We start from the raw sequence: 21,289 nt of genomic DNA, 5'->3' as shown, positions 1-21,289 counted from the left end.
ATTTTAAGAATATATGATTACTAAATTAAAATAATTCTTTGTCACAGTTAATTTAAAAAAAATTTGGAGATGCCGGGGATCGAACCCGGGGCCTTTCACATGCAAAGCGAACGCTCTACCACTGAGCTACATCCCCGATGAGTAACATAGTGTAAACGTTGCTCGATTTCGAATATACAACAGTGAAAGCCTTACTTACGTATTCGGGCGACGCATGTGCATGGTTGGCATTTCAAACGAGTTACAAACATGAACTTTTTAACATCAAGGATATGCAGAAGTAATAACTATTACGAGTGTATACGAACTACAATGTATATGATGCGAAAAATGGACATTTTAGCAACAAATTAATGGCTATTTTGTATCTCAAGTATCTAGGTATATTTCATAATTATGTTTGAAAACGAATATATGGAATATACCGTAGAATACATGCAAATATGATATTAAAGGGACAAGCAGTCATATAATACTTGTCTTGGTATATCAACTAGCATCCAAGGTGTGATATACAGGCGTCGTAAGTCATTCTTAGGGCTAATTTTTTCGAGTTTTATGACGTAGACATAGATGTAGCCCGCGGCTTCGCGAGCGTTTTAGGGGTTGGTTATCTGGTGTTAGACATAAAAGAGTATTATTCATAAACAAATTTCAACAAATTCGGTTCACTGGTTTGCAAAAGAGCAACTGACAGACAGACAGAGTTACTTTCACATTTATGATATTAGTATAGGCTATAATCCAATTATTTAATTAGCTGTCATCTAGCTTCCCTGCTGGACATAGGTCTTAGGTATTCTTTGGTTTCTTAAGCATTATTATCTTAATATGTGGCACTTACATTCTACCCGGTCGTTTTGCTGATGTTGTCACTCAACCTAGCCCGAGGGTCTCAGGGTGACCAAGTCTAACTTCCACTGAAGAAGCTGTTTACCTTATTGCTCATCATTCTGCGGCAAATGTTAACAGTCCACTACTTCTTAAGCTTGCTAATTCTCCAGGATACGTCGGTTATTTATGCTTTCTGTCGAATTAACTAATTTCTGATGCGACCCTTTAGTAAAACTCCGACCATGACTTTTCTTTAGCTCGCCGATAAAGTGTGAATTGGTTCATCAGTAATCTTAATTATCCATGTTTACGTCATATCTTAACTTAAAGTATGTTTTAATTAGAGAATTTAAAATGTGTTATATTGCTTAATTTCCATGATTGGCGGTGTATTAACGGTGTAAGGTCTAGAATATACTTTTAACCAGTATTTACGTGCGATGGTTACCAAGCTAGATTGAATTCTTAAAAAAAAAAACAAATTGATTTGACTACATTTTTTAAATATTTTTTATTTTAAAGTATAGTAAGTATACAAATACTGCGATCAAATAATACAAATTCGTTGGTTTATATAAATTCTAAATTCAAGTGCAGTCCTAATTAAAACAGAGTACCCAAATTTTTCTCAATTTCCCCGCGATCCAATAAAGAAATGCAAATGAGGTGCGGCCAAGAATTATTGCGTTAGAAACTAGGGGTGGCTATATTTTTCTAATGCTATATCGATAAACATTGCCAACAGTACCGATTAAGTAGATAGTTGTAGGGGTTATAGATTGGAATATTTCTTATTTTAAACAATTTCTGTGTCTCTGATCTATTTGGTGACTTAATCTAGTATGAAGTTGAATATATGGATAATTTTTTTTATTGTAAACGATAAAATGTCCGATAATCTCCCTTTTTTGTAATATTGATGAAGTCGCATCACTAGGCTCACCTACCGTCCTCGCGTTGATTGTAAAAAAGTTTTTATTGCTAATTCCGGCGTTACAGGGTGCAGCCCGGCCATTCTACCGCGCTTGTCAATCTGCTGTAAATGAACTTTGGAATGACTTCGACATTTGTTTTACTGTCAATTGCTCGTTTATGTTTTGCGGTTAGTTTTGTACATTTCGTGTTTTCTCTCGTTTTTTTTTTATTATAATCTATAATTTAAATGTAAACTTTTGTACACAAGTAAATCTCATCTGAGTAATATAAAAAAATGCTGAATTAATAACATTTCGTATATTTTGCACGTAGTTAGAATTTTTTTTTAAGAAAAATTTTATTCTTCATTTTATGGCTTAAATATAATATAAAAATCTGAGGCAGGGAAAAAGTTTTTACGGTTATTTTTAACTTATACATTATTTATTATGCCATTATTTACTAAATACTTTTTTTATATTTTTCACATAATTTTAGTCTTTGTTTGTGAAACTATTAATAGCATATTATGTTAATAATAATTTATTAAATGATTACAAAAAAATAAAAAATTAAGGGCGATTAAAGTTAGTGTTATGCATGACCATGCATTTTTTTGTTTTACATGCATTACAATAATTGTGGCAACGTAACTAAGTGACAAAAATTGGAGATGCCGGGGATCGAACCCGGGGCCTTTCACATGCAAAGCGAACGCTCTACCACTGAGCTACATCCCCTTGTATTCATAGTATCTAAATACAGTAGCACGAAATAAGAAGAGCTTCTTTCATTAAAAAAAATATACATAATTATCATCTTAAAATAAAACAAATACCCGCTGTTTAAATACCTACACTAATGATGATATTATTATAAAACAAACAGTTGAACAAATAACCTTTCAATTCAAACTCTTGTTAAGTATTAGACCTTCCTACATCTGTGATCTTGAAAATTACGGTGTTATTGATAATATACATCGATATATAATAATAAACTACGCAGTGCAGCCCTCAGTTTTAGTAAACTTCCCAAAAACCATCTCTGTTCAAAAGAAAATAATGTTTTTAAAATGAATATCACAATTAGCTAATGTTTTACATATTTTAATATTTACCCTATTCGTTCTTAAATATCGCTGCTGCCTGAAAATTAGCATCAAAATGGTTTTAGTGAACAGAAACAAGAAGATAGATCACAGTGGCGTGCAATTGGAGATGCCTACGTCCAGCAGTGGACAAGTTTGGGCTGCTGCTGATGATGATGAACAGAAACAATGCCGTGTTCAAGTGTCTTAAACTTAGAGTCACGATTGTATTGTAATTTTATTCCGTGTAAACCTCATTAGTGTGGTATTCAAGGCAGAATAACAAACGAAATAATAAAAAAGTAAACGTAATATTAGAACGCAATTAAATTAATGGATTCAAAATCAAAATATTCTTTTCTCAGGTATTTTGTTATTACATAATAAAATGTTTATGTGTATATAAAAGTATTTCCACACAAAATTAAAGGGTCTTTATTAAGTTTGAATTAAATATCAACGTTTTATAATCAAATAGTACGTAAAGCATTAAATCATAGAGTTGTCAAGGGGAGTGCGTTGTGGATGGCTGATGACATTCTTCGACGCCCATAAAAATATTTGCACGCACCAAATAAAGGATTTAATCCTATTTAATGAATTGACGCTATTATTTAGAAATTATGATCTATATTTTTATATAAATACGGCTTCATCTGAAAGATAATTTGAATTGAGAGGTGGATTTTGGAAACTGTAATCTTATATCAAGGCATTTAGAAGTGAATAATAATGAAAGCATATCTTACAATTATATTATTGTTTTAATATGAGCTATAAATTAATAAATGCTAGATTATAAACAGGGAGTTAATGTCATAGACTAGTTATAGTAATGGACCGCCCGCGTCCCGACGTCTAGAGATTTAAACATAAAGCGTAACCTTGGGGCTGTGGCCTTGAGGTCGTGGGTCCTGTTTTAGACGGCCCTGATGAGGAACGCAGCTGGAATGGCTTCATGCTGTCGTACACTAAAAAGAATAAATAGTGTCGTGCACTAAAGAGAAGTTCAGATGGGGGAAGATCACCTTGACCCCTCAAAGAGAGCTCAGCCGAGCTACGAGCTGAGCATAGCACGTGAGGGATAGCGTTGTATCGTTAGTTATATCGACACGATTCTGCAACCCGACAGATCTGCGGTAATGGCGGCCATCGCATTGGTTATAGTGGCTAGGAACCCATTTCCCCCCCAGGGGATGGATACGTTACTGAAGCTTACCACTGCTTAAAAAAGGTATATTAACGAACTAAGCTTAAACAAAACTATATAACATAAATCACCTTTATAAAACCTTTTATTGAATTTTATCTTTTAATAACATTATTTATTAAAGATAGTGGATACTGAGTTTAATTTATTTTGGAAATTAAGAAATAGGTGAGGAAATTGTACGTGGTGGATGCAGTTGTACCTCTTTTACGTGTATGTATGTATGACCAAGTCATGGAGCAGCTTGATGGTGGTGTCAAGTCCTATCTGTAAAATTATAGCAGGTGTTTTTATTTTAGTTTACGAAAGCAGATAACCAAACGCACCAAGTGAGTGGTAACTAGTCCATAGTCATCGGCACTGCAAGCCATGTGAACCGGTTCACAAACCGAGAATGCCCTTTAATTTATGGGTTCTAAGTAGTTTAAACCCGATTATAAATACCCTGGCTGACTTAACCATTAAACCTGAATTTGCCAATATCGTTAAAATAAATAAATAATAGGTGACCACACAGACAGGCCTTCACAAAGACTACTACTACAGGCTGTCTAGCCGTGGCATATTTGCAGCTGTTACTTTCACTGCTCTTTGCTAGGCAATTCATTTATAGATGTTACCAACTTACTTTTTTAAGGACTTTATCCTTTAAAAAAGAGCGCTTATAGCACCGTCTCATAACATGATCGTGCTCGGAACGTACTCTTTACTGTTTCATAATAACTTTCAATACAGGTTTACTATTAACACATTATATTCATTATAATAAGTGCCTGTCTATATGTAATGACTGAGCTATATGCATCATATAGGAAGTTACTCGTGAGGAAAATTAATCTCAGCTTCAGTACTTGAAGGCAAGGTATTGACAAAGTTATCGACTTGATGTTACATACGTATATCTACGTCTATCGCTTTCTGTAATACGCAGGGGGCACGTAGTCGGCACGTGACCGGCATCTTCCGTTTCCTGTCACAGATACACCTAAAACGAAAAACAAGATGGAAATACGGAAAATTATTTCGGAAATAAAATTTCTTCTCTGGTAACACCTGGTTAGAATGCAAAATATTTTAGAGAAATGATTTTTAGAATTTCGTAAGGACTTAATAATTTTATGGAATTTATTTTGTATTATATATAAGTAATTCAATTTCTGAAGTGATGTTAGTATATGTTAAATCAATTATATATCAATGTAACATAATATATTAATAATAAAATAGAGTTACCATTAAATTTCTTCGGAGTTCTTCTCAGCGTCTACATTCCGGTCAGGTGGTAACTTTACTTTTAATTTATCTTGTTATTAATTTAATTGTACATCATTATTTAAGGGATTTGATGAAAAAGGAGTAACTACTGAGTTTTTGATGGAATCGATATTTCGAACCAGTGGTAGTTTTTTATTAGTGACACGACTAATATTTAATAGTTTAATATTATAATATAACGATGCAAATTTGGTTGTAGTCTACTTGAATAAAATTGTCATAGAAGTTCTCCTAAATGTCTACATTGGATTCGGTAGGTGACGTTGTGCTCGTTTTACAAGACTTTTTTTTAATATATTAGGTCCTTACATATGTAATTGGCGTACTTATTGTATGGGAGGAATTTAAAGTTTTTTTTTGTAATTAATCAATGCACCGTTGTTATCTATGTATGGATGTGTTTATTGATCCCTTTACTAAAAAACCACTGGGGAGAACTGCCACATCGGAGTTGAATTTTTTTTCCTTGAAAGAAGTTGTCCAAATTCCGGAAAAAATGGTAATCTGTTGGAACAAGGTCTGGAGAGTATGGTGGATGTCGCAAAAATTCCAATTGTATTTGTAAATTTATATTTCGCTCATCTAACTTAGTGGTTGTTTGTTGTGCAGAGTGTGTGTGCGTTGTGTTAAAGCAGCAGTGGCCTAGAGCGATTGACTAATCTTAGTTGTTAAGCAGCTAGTTCTTTCTTCATGGTTTGCCGTTGCTGACAATAGATATCTGCCATATTCGTTTGGCTAGATTTTAGAAAGCTGTATTGAACAACACCAGCGCTAGTCCACCACTCACAAGTAACTTTTTCTGAGCCAATTTACGTTTAGGACAGGATTTGGCTAGGTCTTCGGGGTTGAACCATTATCCACTTTTCATCACAAGTAATGATACGATTTCAAATCTTTTATTATTGTGTCGGTTGAGCAAAGTCGACGCGTGTTTGTAAGTTCGATTCACTCAATTCATGAGGTTCAAGTTTTTTTACTTTCCCGATTTGTTTCAAGCGGATTAATACAGTTTTTTCATTTAACCTGAAGCCTGCAGCTATCTCTGAAGTGCTTTGTAATGGATCCGCTTCCATAATAGTTTTTAATTCTTCATGTTCCACTTTGGTTTCCAAAACTAAAAACGTACCTTGCTTTCTTTTGCGACACCAGCGTCGTACATATCATTAATCCTTCGAGCTGTTTCTGCAGTACTGGTGTCACAGAAAAAAATAATGAGAAAAAAACAAATGAATGAGGAGATATTTCAGATGAAAGTGGTCAGTACGATAAAACGCTAATTTCATATGTAAGGACTTAATATATAAAAAATAAAAAATATTTCATCTGTTCGAAGTCGGAACGGCTAGTAATAAGTATATATTACGAATTATTCGTTGTTGTTTAATCTAATGTATTCTATTTTTTTTTAAACAAATGACCTCGATGACTCAGTAAATAGAATACGTTGATTTTAGCCAATGAAGTCAAACCAGGTCAATCCCACATTTTCATTTGTTTAATTTGTGTCTATAATTATTCTTGTAATCAACTTTGAAGAAAACCTTGTGAGAAAATCTGTGTGTTATTATAAAGTGAGGAGGTCTTTGCCCAGCTGTATGCTGTCTCTTCTACTGAGCCGAGATCTCTACTCTTATCATCAAAAGGATATATATCCAACATCGCATCCAATGTTTTTTGCTTTATATTTAAGCATGACTTTAATACATATTAAAAGCGGATTGGTTTTAACAGATCCGTCGTCTGAAGATCATGTTTACACCATATTAACACTAAATTTTTTTACAATTAAATTACAATATACTATTCATTCATTATTAAATACAAATAAAATTCAATTGCTCTTGTAAAGTGACGAAACTGCTCGTATTATTGCAATAAAGTTAAAAAGAAAGAAAATAGTTTTTGACGTATTCTATTTATGTACTAACTTATTTCGGCCGTCAATCTGTTAAATAAGTAATGTAATACAGGTATACAACAAAGTAAGTAAGTAAGCTGTATAAAAATAATAATTTTAAAATTCAATGTGAAATTAAAATGATATAATTAAAATCATAAAAAAAAAATTAGCAAATATTTTTAATTTTGTTAATCCTTTAATTTAAAATCGATTGGGAAATCGTTGGAGTTAATTAATGCAATGTTTGTTGAATTGAATGAATGTTTTATACGAATTACATACAATTTGAACTGAACAGAAATTACATTAATATATATATATAATATAATTATAATCATACAAGAGAATATGATTTTTTGCGTATTTTTAAAACCAGTCCGTAAATTCTGTAGAATCTACGTACACGCGTAGTAATTCTCCGGGCACCCACGTACAACGTACGTGATGGGAATCCGTCCCCCTAGTATTATGACGGTAGGGGGTGATTAGGAAAAAGATCAGCTTGCGTGTTGCGGCGTCATTGGAAGGTGATAACTGAAAATTGTTTTAAATTTAATTTAGTGTATAGATTTTTGAAAGCTTTATTCAATTTATTATATAGTGCACTTGTCCAATTTGTTTTTATAAAAATGGAGATGCCGGGGATCGAACCCGGGGCCTTTCACATGCAAAGCGAACGCTCTACCACTGAGCTACATCCCCCTTGACGATTGATACAAAACAAGTTACAAATATGCACTGGCACCAAAACAAATATTAAAATAAAACCGTTCCTTATATCGCGTCACCAACATTTGGAAGTTCGATGTCATGTCTCTTGTGCCTGTCATAGCATTGGCTCACACAACCTTCAAAATGGAACACAACAATACTAAGTTTTGCTGTTTGGTGGTAAAATATGGCCGAATGGGTGGTACCAACACAGATGATCATGCACGAAGCCCTACCATGAAGAAAAAGGAGTACTAGAAGGTAGAAGGCTTAAATTTTTTTTTATCAATTTAAAATGTGTTTTGTTTTTACCACCTAAAAATGTGATTTTTTTTAGGGTTAATTCGTTAAAGACACTATTTTGCTAGATTATTCATCATATCTATCGAAATGAATTTCAGTTAAATTATAAAATTTGAAACCGAACATAATTGAAAGATTATAATACTATAGAAATTTTATACGTTTGACTGTAATGTGTACCTTACATCTTCATCCTATTGACTGTTTACAATCACGCTAGATCGATTATAATCGAAGGGTCGTTATTACTTTACGTGCATTATATTTTCTGCGTTGGTTGTTTATGCCACGACTTCCAAACTTTATTCATATAGTTGGATTTTCTTAAATAGTTTCATTTCGAATGAAGTCACTTTTATGTATTCGAATATGTAACTAAAGTACATCGTAATACGTGAATCATAAATATGATCATTTATGATTTAATTGTAAAAAACAGTTTTAGAAATTTAATATAATTAATATCGTTTAACAGAGATATATAATCAAAATAGAATATTTTTTAAAATAGCTAAAAGATATTCACAACTTTAGAGTATGTGTGTGTGTGTTATACACATATAATATGATAGACGAATTAATATATAAAAAAATGGAGATGCCGGGGATCGAACCCGGGGCCTTTCACATGCAAAGCGAACGCTCTACCACTGAGCTACATCCCCTTTGACAATTGAAACAAAACAAGTTACGAATATACAACTATATTACACATGAAAAAAATTGTATCATATAAATTATTTTAATTGAAGGATTAAAGGATATGTAAGTAATTAATTTGAAGTAAAAACTCGTGAAACAAAATGTTTTTATCATTTAATTAATTAAATTGTTCGCTTAATTTATCATCGGGGATGTAGCTCAGTGGTAGAGCGTTCGCTTTGCATGTGAAAGGCCCCGGGTTCGATCCCCGGCATCTCCATTATTTTTATAGGACCAAATCACAAACCCGATATCTATATTCAAATATAATTAAAAAAAATACTTAACAATGCATTATTTCATTTTGACATTCATCTCATATTATAAAGAGGTAAAATTTGTTTGTTTGTATGCTATATAAGGGTATAAATTATATGTAAATCATTTAATTTTATTTACGTGGGAAGCGTTCTTATGTGTATAAATTTTCATATTGAAATTCTAAATAAGGTGAAACTCTAGTTTGTTTTTTTTTTTTATTTCAAATATTCTTCTTTGGTGTCTATTCCCACACGATGCGAGACACACTGCCATTAACTTAAACCTGAAATTCAACATGGGAACTCATGATTTACAGTAGCAACGATAAGCTAAGCCACTACACAACGACGCAGTTGAATTCCGATCAATAAAGTCTATAAAGAAAGGTTTTTATCCGACTTATGCTTAAGGAATCCGTCTTAGCGAAACAAACGAAATTCATAAAAGTAAAATAAAAACTTCGTGGCGATTTTAATCCACTAAACAATCTGTCACATTCTTCTTTATCTCATTAGATTCAGGCGAAATTTCCAAACAATAACAGTATAAAAAGCGTCCATCTTAGCTCAGATGGTTTTTTACGAAGGGCACTGACCGGTTCCGCTGTTATATTAAAAAAGTGTCACAATAAGTGCTAAAAGATTACTACTGTGACATGTGCTTGGACAACATCCCGAGGTCACGAAAAGAGCGTTTTATTGGTTCTATTATAAAATAAAAATTAAGTTAAAAGTTAAGGTTAGTTTAATTTTGAGCATATTTATGCTTTATTGGAGGTTTATGTTACCATCAATTAATTTATTTCTAACTTTGATCGCGCGATTGATTTTCGAACAGAATATTAAATGTTTTGAGCATGCTGAGTGCTGTATTATAATATAAAAATATTTAAAATATACTAAGGATTCCGGTAGTCACATTTCAAAAATGTCTCATGTTGATTGAAATCAATATTATAAAAACGTTTACTATACTTAGACACTGTATGAATACAAGTTCACACCAATAACTTGATGTATCAGAGCTTATCATTTTATAAACAGTCTGCATCAATATCTACAATCAAAATCTTTTTAGCTCTAACAAAATAATTACTTATTATATATTGTTTTATTTTTAGAGTATCACACACTGTATCGGTTTGTGTATTTTTCGATTACTTTTTGTGAATAAGCCGATGATGATTTAAGTAAATCAAGTAAATAAATAAATAGATTGTATGCATGCTATAAATAGCGTTGTTATTATGATCTCGTGGTAAGGTTAGGAATGCTAGTAGTATTCCACGTTCAAATTTGATTAGTTATTTAACTGTAATTAGCCGTTATTTATATCGATTATCTATATAGGCTCGAAAGAGAACCAATCTATTTCACTAGTTGAAACTGTAAGACGGAGTTAAAAATAAATGCATCTTCTTTTCAAAAGGGAGAGCAGTTAAAAAAAAACAGGTATCATAATATAAGTTAATAATATAATATCCACTCTTGAAAAATAATTTAAATACTATAATTATATGAAAAGTTGTTTAATGTAATGAAAATAATATTCTACAAATAAACGTTTCGTAGCCCCAAGTAATGGCTATCGGGAGAGCAGTAATGGTGCATTTGCCCTGCGACTGACGTCGTAAATCATAAGTAATCCGGGGGACATCGTGGAGATCACAAATTGTTTGATTGCATCTTAATAATAATAAAAAAACTAGATATTAAATATTGGTCAGATCTTATATTGAAAATCGATTTTGAATTTCAAGTGCTAACAAATAATTATTTGTGTATTCAAAGAGCGGAGTCAGTTTTAATACGTGAAATTATTAATTACAACATAAAAATGGTAATTATTTATGAATTTGTCATAAGTGTGCCTTATAATAAATAAATGAATGACAGAGATTTGACCGTGAAACGCTGAAAGCGCTTTTTGCAGCTGGGGTGAGCGAATTTCAACAGCGAAGTTTTCCAAGTAACGATATAGCTCACATAGCGGTATCCATATAGGCATTCTTCAAACAACATAGAGTTAATAATTATAGTTTTAGTTAATACATTGTACATTCATTGTTTTCTTTTTTTGAAAAAGTTGTGACATAAAAAAAGCAAATGTATATAGCAGTAGTAGCTTATAGTTAAATAAAGGTGCGAATGAGAAAGAAATGGAAAAAATTACAATTCTTATGACGGATATAAAATTATTTAACATACATAGGCTTTATTATTAACTCCTCAACGCTATTGCTTCTGAAACGAAAAAAATATTAAATTGTTTTTTTTTTTTTAGTTTTGTTGAGCAACAATGTTTTTATATTTGTTATCAACAGCCTGTTTTGTGTTTTTCTATGCAATGCAATCAATAAAAAAGAATACAAAAATATATAATTCGAAATTCAAAAAAGGCTTTTGTTACAAAATTATACTCCCGTAGGAGTAACTCAATTATAATATAAGCAAACGACTGTATCTCTCGAATCGCTCTTAGAATGAGAAAAATCCACATATAATTTAACAGCGTACATTAATGAAATAAATCGTCTTACTCATCGTCTCCTAATTGCCAATCGGAAAAAACCGGTCGCATCCACTCGATTTTCTTGAACCATCAAAAATCCGCGATCCACAGAAAAATCTCGATGCAATAAGAAATCTTTCGAAATGGCATTTTCGTCAATGCGAATTTAATACGTTTCTGCTTACTTCTCCATCATCACGTTCTTTTTGTCTTTATGTTATAGTTTGTTGCCTAAATGCATATTAACAAAACATTTAAAATTAAGTCATATATACTCATATTTAGAATTCATTTTCTGTTGCACTTTTGAAAATGCACTGATTTCTATATAAAATGCATTGTCGACTCTAAAATTTGGACCAAATAAGGGTGATATTGGTTTGAATTATAAAACTGTAGACAGTTTCTTACTTGTAGTTCCGACTCACTTATTTTGTCCATACTAAGACAATGTATGCGATGAATTCGCGAATCTACGTAAAAACACACACGGGATTTTGTAGGGCTGAGTGTTGTGCACAATATCATATTCTGACCAAATAAATAACATAAATCAATAAATAATAATAAAAATACATTACAGAAAATTCTCTTTGACTATTGTGTATTATAATAAATACATTAAATAGAACAAGGCTATTAGTTAAGTATTATAATATTATTATGAATTATATCCAAGAACCGTTGGATTCTAGAGTGGAGAACGCGAATCGGCAAGTGTAGTGTAAGAGTGGTTCGGTGGGACGAAGATGTAGGGAAGGTGGCTGTAGAAAGTGGATGAGTAGGGCCGAAGATCGGGCTCAGTGGCGCGTCTTGGGGGAAGCCTTTGTCCAGTAGTGGACCGATTATGATGATGACGATGATATGAGTTAAGTAGTAATGAAAATTTATATATATTAAAGTTGCAGGTTCAATCCTAAATTTCAATCGTAAACTTAATTCTGGTACACACACTTATTAGTGATATCTTGAACATAATATATTGGTATAGAAATTCATGTGCACGATTATTATTTATGTACCACAGTCAACCCTATGAGATTTCCCATCGGTTTCACGGTGTGACTGAGATGTAGGTATGTAGATCGTAACCTATTGTTCTGTCAAATTGACGCCTCATGAGTCATCCTGTACTTAGTTTTAGCATCTCGATTTTCGTGCAGATGCGCTGTCAGTATGGCGGAGATGTTTTCATTATTTAAAATAAAAAAATAAAAAACTGTGAAGTATTTATTTACGTCCGTTAATTTTATTTTGTACAAGCAAAACTATTAGCTTTATGTAATTCAATATATTTTTTGTTTAACTTAAAATTTACTTGTGTACTAATATGGTGTATTTGTTGTGTTTGAACACTGGCTCACCCTATAAACCAAATTAAAAAAAAAACTTTTTTGGCTGTATGATATGCGATATGCGACCATCAACTTGGTGGTGGCTTTGAGTATGATTGCCCCCATTAATGAAGTTGTCGAGTTCCAATCAAACATTTAAAATCAGAATTAATCTTCCTGATATTTTAAGTACAATAATTTGTATCAAATTAGGACGACAGTAATAATATTAAGGAACAAATCAATCATTGCTTTTAAATAAATTATATTAATAATAGACTATTTACTATAGAAACATTCTGAATGACATTTGCTGACCATAAAAAGGCCGTAAGTCTAAAGTTTGTAGAACGAAATTAGTATGTACTTTAATTACAAAGCCTGGGTCTCGGTTCATAACCTACCAATTCCCAGTATTTATTTTACATAATACATATATTTCCAAAGATATATTTGTATCTAGAAAACAATATTATTCGTAACACAATTATCTAATATATTGTATTATTGTAGACACTATGTATAACGTACATACGTATAAATACAACTAATGTAAAGTTTATAAGATATTCGGTGGATAATTCTGATTTAATTTCAACATCTAAGTCGCAATTATCTGCTTCAGTGACTTTGACCCGTGTATCAATTTTAAAAGAAATATTTCACTTCAAAAATTCGTTATATTATTTTTCTGCTGATGATTCAATTCAGATCCATAAAAAGTCGAATATTATAGTCGCTTTTATTCTTAACTTGTTTAAAGGTGCACAGTAAAACTTGTTACAGATATTCACTTTGAGAGAATTGTGATTGATTGGGTGTTGACTCTACAGCTAAAAAATGGAGATGCCGGGGATCGAACCCGGGGCCTTTCACATGCAAAGCGAACGCTCTACCACTGAGCTACATCCCCGGTGATCATTATGCGAAAATTATCCATTTAGTAATTTTATACCAAGTAATACAATATATGTTAAGTAAGCATACACGAACGTTCAATAGAATAATAATTGTTTGTTCAGCCGATAGATGTATTTACATAAGTATGTACGTATGATTAAATTCATCAAAATAGAAAGTAGATAGAAGCTCAGCTATTCCACCTTAAAACAGCAAATAATTCGTATTACTGCTTTTTGTTTTAAAGGTTTATGTCAGCCACTAACAATAACCCTTATCCGCCAAGAAGTAGTGATCGCACTATACAAAAAAAAAAATTAGAAGTGGAAAATATAAATTTGAATTTTAGGTCTAGTTTGAAGTATTTGATAAAGATCTATTTATTTATTTATTGTACAGGAAACAAACAGTGAAATAATTACAATAAAATAAAAAAAATATAAAACAATTCTTAAACCAAAACAGTTTCCATTTATAAATTAATCATAAGTAATTACAAAACAAGACATTTTTATATTTAATAGGTGCATGAAATTATATAATTCATTTATACAGTTTAATTTAATATAAATTTAATTTTTTAAATCAAGAAAACATAATTTAATAATCATAAAATTAAGTGTTTTTTATAATCTGTGTCAAAATATTCAAAAGCATATATGGGTCAGAGGTGTAAAAGACCTACTCGTAGCATCAGATGGTCAGAATTTAATAAAAATTCTTACGCTATGTCAATGTATCAGAGATTAATATAAAATTTTAAAGATAACATCGTAATATTTAGAAAAGTGGTTTAGTAATACATATAAATATTATCATATATTCATTTATAATATAGTAGTGAGGTTACTGATTTTGTTTTTCATTAAAGGCTAGGAGAAAATTAAGTTAAAAAAAGTAAAGTCATTATACCGTGAAACTGAAATAGCTGATTTTTTTCGTTTATTATAAGAAAAATCAAAACGAATTAAGCCCTTAAAATTTAATAAAAATCGTAACCTGATCTTAATATTAATTTTATAATAATACAATATAAACTAATTATTAACAAATAAAAATATAATATCATTATTAACCTTTAATAATTCCCTGTAATATCCAATCTAAGCTTAAAAAAAACATAAATACTAAAAGATACCAAACTATAAGAAATATATTATTCTAATATGTTTGCATTTTTGCCTGTTACGTTTAACTACTCAAACAATCATTATGAAATTTTGCATACAAGTCAAACGGTTTGTACAGAAAAGGATATAACGTAACTAACATCTGTCCCCACTCAGTCGTATACGAAGACAAGGGTGCCTAGTAATGTAAAAAGTCATGTTAGGTTAAAATAGATTTAAACCTATAAGTAGAGTCGAATGGAATTTGATAATTGCAGTTAAAAATAGACGGCAATTCTAGAAATTTAAAGTAAATTATAAATAGGTATTTGCATCGTGCATTGTTGTTCTTAATTGGCAGAAAATAAATAAAACTATTTTATAATTGTGTAAGTAATACAATATATATTTGTTTTCTTTAAAATTTGCTTAAAAAATGTCCATTGTTAAGTAAAAATACTATAACGACGCATGGCGTGACGAACTTAACAAAATTCCTAGATATTCATCTTTTTTGTTACAAATTGTTTTCTAATTTAAATTGAGTACATGTTATGTAATCCTTTGATCGCGAAGTTTATATTAGAAATGGCAACCGTATTTATATATTGCCATTTAAAACGAGTAAGAAACTATAATCAATACATGTCTTCTAATTCGGTCATTACAATTTTGAAATTTTTTTAATATAATAATTTTGTATTTATAATGATTTAAGGGTATTTTATGATAGACCTTTGATGAGAGGTTAATATTTAAAATAGGGATGTACATATTAACAGATAAGTAGGTGTTTTTAAGATTACAAATGAATATAATATAAAATTGTTATACAAAGTCATATTTAAAATAGTCTCTCCTGGTTCCCACCCGACGCAAAGCTGCCCATAATGCAGGCTGCATTTCCACGCTGTACGGCAATGGACAACCTCTGCGCCAGGTAGGACCCGGAGCGACTGTCAAATCCCCTCTCTCTAAGGCGATAGCCAATCTCCCTGATTAAAGCAATTCTTTAATTAATTCTTTAATTAAACTTCTATAATAAATTTAATAAATTGTACTTTAAAATTTCAAAATCAAAATTACTCAACTTCATAATAACATTTTATATCATTACAGTATTGATTTAAAATTAGAGCTACCATCGGTTCAGAATGTAGTTTCCATATAATGATTTATAAGGTTTAGAACTTCTATTATACTCAGAGTTCTGAGACGTTGATACGATTAACAATAAAAAGGTACGGAGACAAGTATAAAAATATTCAGTCTCAACGCAACGATAAGTATTTTCACACTGGGCGTGATAAATATTCAATAAATCGCATAGTAATTTGAACAAGCTCCAATTTTTTTATTATTTAATATAATTTTTATTATAAATATATTATCATTTAATAGAATATTGTGTTAAAAAAAATAACAACAGTATTTTTATAAGAAATCAATTTTGCAGCCGAGCAGTCTCCATGTTTAACGATTAGAAATTCACAAAGGTTTTTTCGACCATAGAATTTTATATAGACTTTTATATTATACATTCTATCGTACATAATAAAGCACGACACATTATTTAATGTCCACAGGAAGCTAAACAACATTCTATAGTGTTAGTTTACAACGAAACGATTTCAAGGAATTTATAACAACGTGTAAAACAGCCCTAAGAGTCATTATCGGCCGTCTCAAAGTAATTATAATAAATCCAAGGAGGTAAGGGACGTTTTTGCTTTTCGGTTCATCATTGTCTGCTCATATACGGCGGATAGGCTTGACCGGTCTTTGACGAGTATTAAATTTAACATCGATTTGTTGACTTAATCGACGATCAGTGTAAAAATGGTGTGCTAATTAATCTCTACATTTAGGGCGTCTAATTTTGTATCCTTATGTGCGTGGATGCTAATGAGATTTTAGTAACGATATTCTACACTAATTACTTTTTTAAATACTAATTGTCGTGGCATTAGAATATCATTCGTGATCTGATTAATTACATGTACTAATAATTTAGGAGCCGTTTTTTTTGCAGTACATCTAAACGCAGCGCGTTTCGGAGAATGTTTTAGTAAATTACAAACTACCTGGATAACATCTGCCGGCGGTTTTGCTTGTACAATAAGGCACATTCATACATGACATAAGCGAGTGAGTAAAAAATTTACAACAAATTCCGGTAAATTAATATAATATTTCAAAACTTCAAGTCGATATTCAAAAAGAGAACTATAATTATAATTGATGCAAAGTTTACGTATTGTTTTAGTAAAAACAATGTATACTTGATATTGATATTTATTAAAAAAGTTAGTTACATATAGTGTCTTGAAAAGGATAGAAACGTTTATCTTACGTGTTTTAAATAATATAAATACTCCATCGTTATTATTTAATAAGATCGCAAAAACTTATAAAAACAGCCAAGTACGAATAAAATTAAAGTATATAGGATTCTGTATAGTCTATGAATACGAATTAAAAATGTATTTAGGATTAAATTCGTACAAAATTAATTTCAAAGAATAATCCAGTTTGAACTGGTTCGAACAATTTACCAAACGAATTTACATTTCCGACTATTTATTGAGTAATTTTAATAACAATGCGGGCTAGAGATACTTCATTGCGTCTTTTATAATCTGTGGACCCTTAATAATATAATAATTATAGGTATGCAATACGAACGAAATAAAAGTCGGAGTATATATAATATATACAAATTATTTTCAAAAGATGAAAGGGAACAATTGTGTATTGTACATATTTGGTGTACGGTTTTGCTCGTGTTTTGTATTATAAAAATACGACATTGGAATTAATATGTTATTTTCATTGTTTTGTTAACGCATCTATCTGTTTAAGGAAAGACAGGCAGCTCTATCCCGACCGGTTCGCAAGTCGGAAGGAACGTAAAATAGAAGTCCTCGTCCAACAGGTTTTGGTTAGGTACATATTACTTTTTGTCTAAATCTAACCATCTAATGTTTTATTGTTTTTATTTTATCAAATGTTTGTAAAAAATTCGATATTTAAAATCCGATTTCCGAACGATTTTGATAACGACATTGAAAAATGCCCTCAAATAAAAACTAGCGAATGCATTTGAAATACTTCAAAATTTTTCACACCTATCTGTCACACCGAACCGACTATCTTACATAATATTCTTTAGGTTTCATTGTTCTACTTTTTACGAGAACAAAGGCACCGAAACCAACACGCCGGGCATCCGAGACATTTGCGACATCGATTCTATATCGATACGAAAGAATCCGCGGCCGATGCCACGAAACATTGTCATATACAAGTAATTGTATATAATTGGTATTTCTCAAGAACAATGAGTGGAAATTACCCTTTGAGTGAAATAATTACAGTATTTTTTGCACGACCCGACGGCTTTGACAAAAGCCGGTACTTTTCGATTTTATATTCGATCGCAATGTATCGGTTATAGATTGTTTCATTGAAAACGATTAAAGCGAACTCGCTTTAGGTAATGTTCATGTAACTGGATGATTCGAAATTAAATGAAAATAAAAAAGTTTTTATACAATTTGAGTATGTATTCATCGTGCATAAATTTTACAAATTCGTACGCGATGTCACTCGGTACAATTTAATGTAAAAGATACTCAAATTATATACATCTGTCGATAAATAAACTCATGTAGAACTTAACATGTGAGTTTAATAAGACTTATTTGTACATAGCTTTAAATACGCCAACCATCTGTTCGTTTTCAGTTTAAAAAAAAAATCATTTCAACAAAAAAATGTTTGCTCAATACGAAGATTTCGCTGTACTTTAGAAAAAGATCATTCTTACCTAAGAGGAACCCATACATCGTGCAGACCCCGAGTCAATTCGGTTTTTATAGGGTTTATGTTAAAATCTGGAATCTCATTTTTTGCAGGACGGTTTATGTCAACCCCCCACTCGCAGCGCCTTTTTCCGTTTTATTTAAAGCATTAATGAATAAGAATAGAGTTTGAAAAAGCGGCGTCGTTTGATTTAATACTTATCTTTCGAGATCAGTTGATAGTACGCTACTCTAAGCACTGCGGAACCTTAGTGTCTACATTTATGGTATATGTTATGGCGTTTCGATGCTATCTCCCAAGTTCTGTAAGTACGCTATCTTTCAAACCCCTCATGTATAATATCGGACAACATTAACTCGTGTTCAATATCAATTGTATTCTATGGAATGAGGAATCTTATAAATGTTTTTCTGTTTGTAACTTAACGACTAGGCCCCTGAACTCGTAATAAAATTTGACATTAAGGTGCACTGTGACATGAAGGGCAAATAAATTATAAGTATTTAGGAACAAAAAAGTTTCGAACTGGAGATAATGCGAAAAAGTTGTTAATAATAATTTTTGCATTTGTCTACAATTTGCAATAACATTTTAAGGTTATATTTATAAATTAGAAATTTAATGAATTATAATAGGATTACGTTATGTGCAGTTATTAAATCACAGTCTTGCAAGTTCTAAATATTTAAATAATCAAAAATATGTTAGAATGTATCTTTGGATTTTGTATACATATCTTAGTTTCAACTAATAAAAATTAAAAATAAAATTATTGTTTAGATTCGCAGTCATTGGTCTCGCGGTCATTAGCGCGGAATCCTGTTGCTTTGATCAATGGTCAATGGTCGTCATTAAAGTATATTTTTATTTGTAATGGCGGTCTGTTGAATGGACTTGATGGTTAGTGATCACAGCTTTCATCAGACATGAGTCGCGTAAGAAGTATGGTATAACTTGCATCATCAATGCTTTATCGAACCTGGGAACGAATTAGTTATTTCCTTTATACCTGAAAATACACTAACTAACACACTTCAAGGACCTGTCAAAATAACTTTTTGTCTCAAATGCTTTATCGCCAATAATTTCTTTTAAATGTGTTATTTTTTGTATTTTTCTTTATTTTTTCTTTCTTGTTATGTTTGTATTATCGTTTTTATTCTTTATACTTATGTATTTATATTATATACCTGTAATTTTATTTATATTGAAAATATAATATGTGTTTTTATAATTACATTTATTTATTAGTTTTAGTTAGCATTAGCATTATCAGCCTGTAAATTTTCCCACTGCTGGGCTAAAGGCCTCCTCTCCCTTTGAGGAGAAGGTTTGGAGCATATTCCACCACGCTGCTCCAATGCGGGTTGGCGGAGTACACATGTGGCAGAATTTCGTTGAAATTAGACACATGCAGGTTTCCTCACGATGTTTTCCTTCACCGCCGAGCACGAGATGAATTATAAACACAAATTAAGCACATGAAAATTCAGTGGTGCCTGCCTGGGTTTGAACACGAAATCATCGGTTAAGATGCACGTGTTCTAACCACTGGGCCATCTCGGCTCTTTAGTTATAGATCAATGATATTTTATTTATTATTACAGTACCACCCATTTCTTATTCGATGAGGTATCACCATTGGTTGTCTGGAAGAGATCGCGATGTAGCAATAAGGTCGTAAGTATGCTACTTTTATTAAGGCTATATGCAAGTTTTTTTTCTCTTTTACAATAAAGTATAAAGTGAAGTAAAGTAAAGTGTACAAGTAAACCGGTGCACTTATGATTTAAATACAATATACTGTGTTGCGCTGTTTTATATTCAGTACATACACATACAGGCCCTCACAAAGCCCAATACAATTTCGTTTTTAAAAACAACAGATCTGAGTAATTATATCTGTTAAATTATTTGCGCAAACCTGGCTTAAGTTCTCTTATCCCTTTGAGGGAAAGATTTGTAAATATTTCACTACGTTGCTCCAATGCAGTTAGAGGGTTACAAGCTATCAACTATCGTGAAATTATTTTAAATAAATGAAACCTTTTACATAGACGTATAAAGTCCATGCCTATCAAAAATAATGTACGAACCACGCACAGACCCACACGTATATACACACGTACGGGTAAGCAACGCACACACTCAAGTGATCACGGTTGGGATTAATTTAAAATAAGAAAATTAGTTTTAAGAACTAAGTGTAACACTTTTAAAATTGAACTTGTAATGGGAATTTACTTCTGACGCACGATTAACACTAGATCAGAGGTCTGAGCTGCACTAATTTAATATGTAATGTATGCAATAAAGTAAATTAAAGTATTTAAAGTTTCCCCTCAATATCTCCCTCCGTCGTTGAAGACGAGACACTTACAAACATTACTTACACAAACAATATTCGGT

General features: G+C 31.4%; 6 non-coding genes across 6 annotated transcripts; 1 reads left to right on the top strand and 5 right to left on the bottom strand.

The window, feature by feature from the left end:
• Positions 1-64: 64 nt before the first annotated feature.
• Trnaa-ugc lies at positions 65-136 on the bottom strand. The gene has a single exon. It is a non-coding gene; the product is annotated as a tRNA-Ala (tRNA).
• Positions 137-2,417: 2,281 nt separating this feature from the next.
• Trnaa-ugc lies at positions 2,418-2,489 on the bottom strand. The gene has a single exon. It is a non-coding gene; the product is annotated as a tRNA-Ala (tRNA).
• Positions 2,490-7,854: 5,365 nt separating this feature from the next.
• On the bottom strand, positions 7,855-7,926 carry Trnaa-ugc. Its single transcript has one exon. It is a non-coding gene; the product is annotated as a tRNA-Ala (tRNA).
• Positions 7,927-8,831: 905 nt separating this feature from the next.
• Trnaa-ugc lies at positions 8,832-8,903 on the bottom strand. Its single transcript has one exon. It is a non-coding gene; the product is annotated as a tRNA-Ala (tRNA).
• Positions 8,904-9,088: 185 nt separating this feature from the next.
• Positions 9,089-9,160, top strand: Trnaa-ugc. Its single transcript has one exon. It is a non-coding gene; the product is annotated as a tRNA-Ala (tRNA).
• A 4,727-nt stretch (positions 9,161-13,887) lies between these two features.
• On the bottom strand, positions 13,888-13,959 carry Trnaa-ugc. Its single transcript has one exon. It is a non-coding gene; the product is annotated as a tRNA-Ala (tRNA).
• Positions 13,960-21,289: the final 7,330 nt, after the last annotated feature.

The sequence above is a fragment of the Vanessa atalanta genome, chromosome 19, assembly GCF_905147765.1.
Source record: "Vanessa atalanta chromosome 19, ilVanAtal1.2, whole genome shotgun sequence".
Taxonomy (NCBI): domain Eukaryota; kingdom Metazoa; phylum Arthropoda; class Insecta; order Lepidoptera; family Nymphalidae; genus Vanessa; species Vanessa atalanta.
This window is presented reverse-complemented; position numbering and strand designations above follow the sequence as displayed.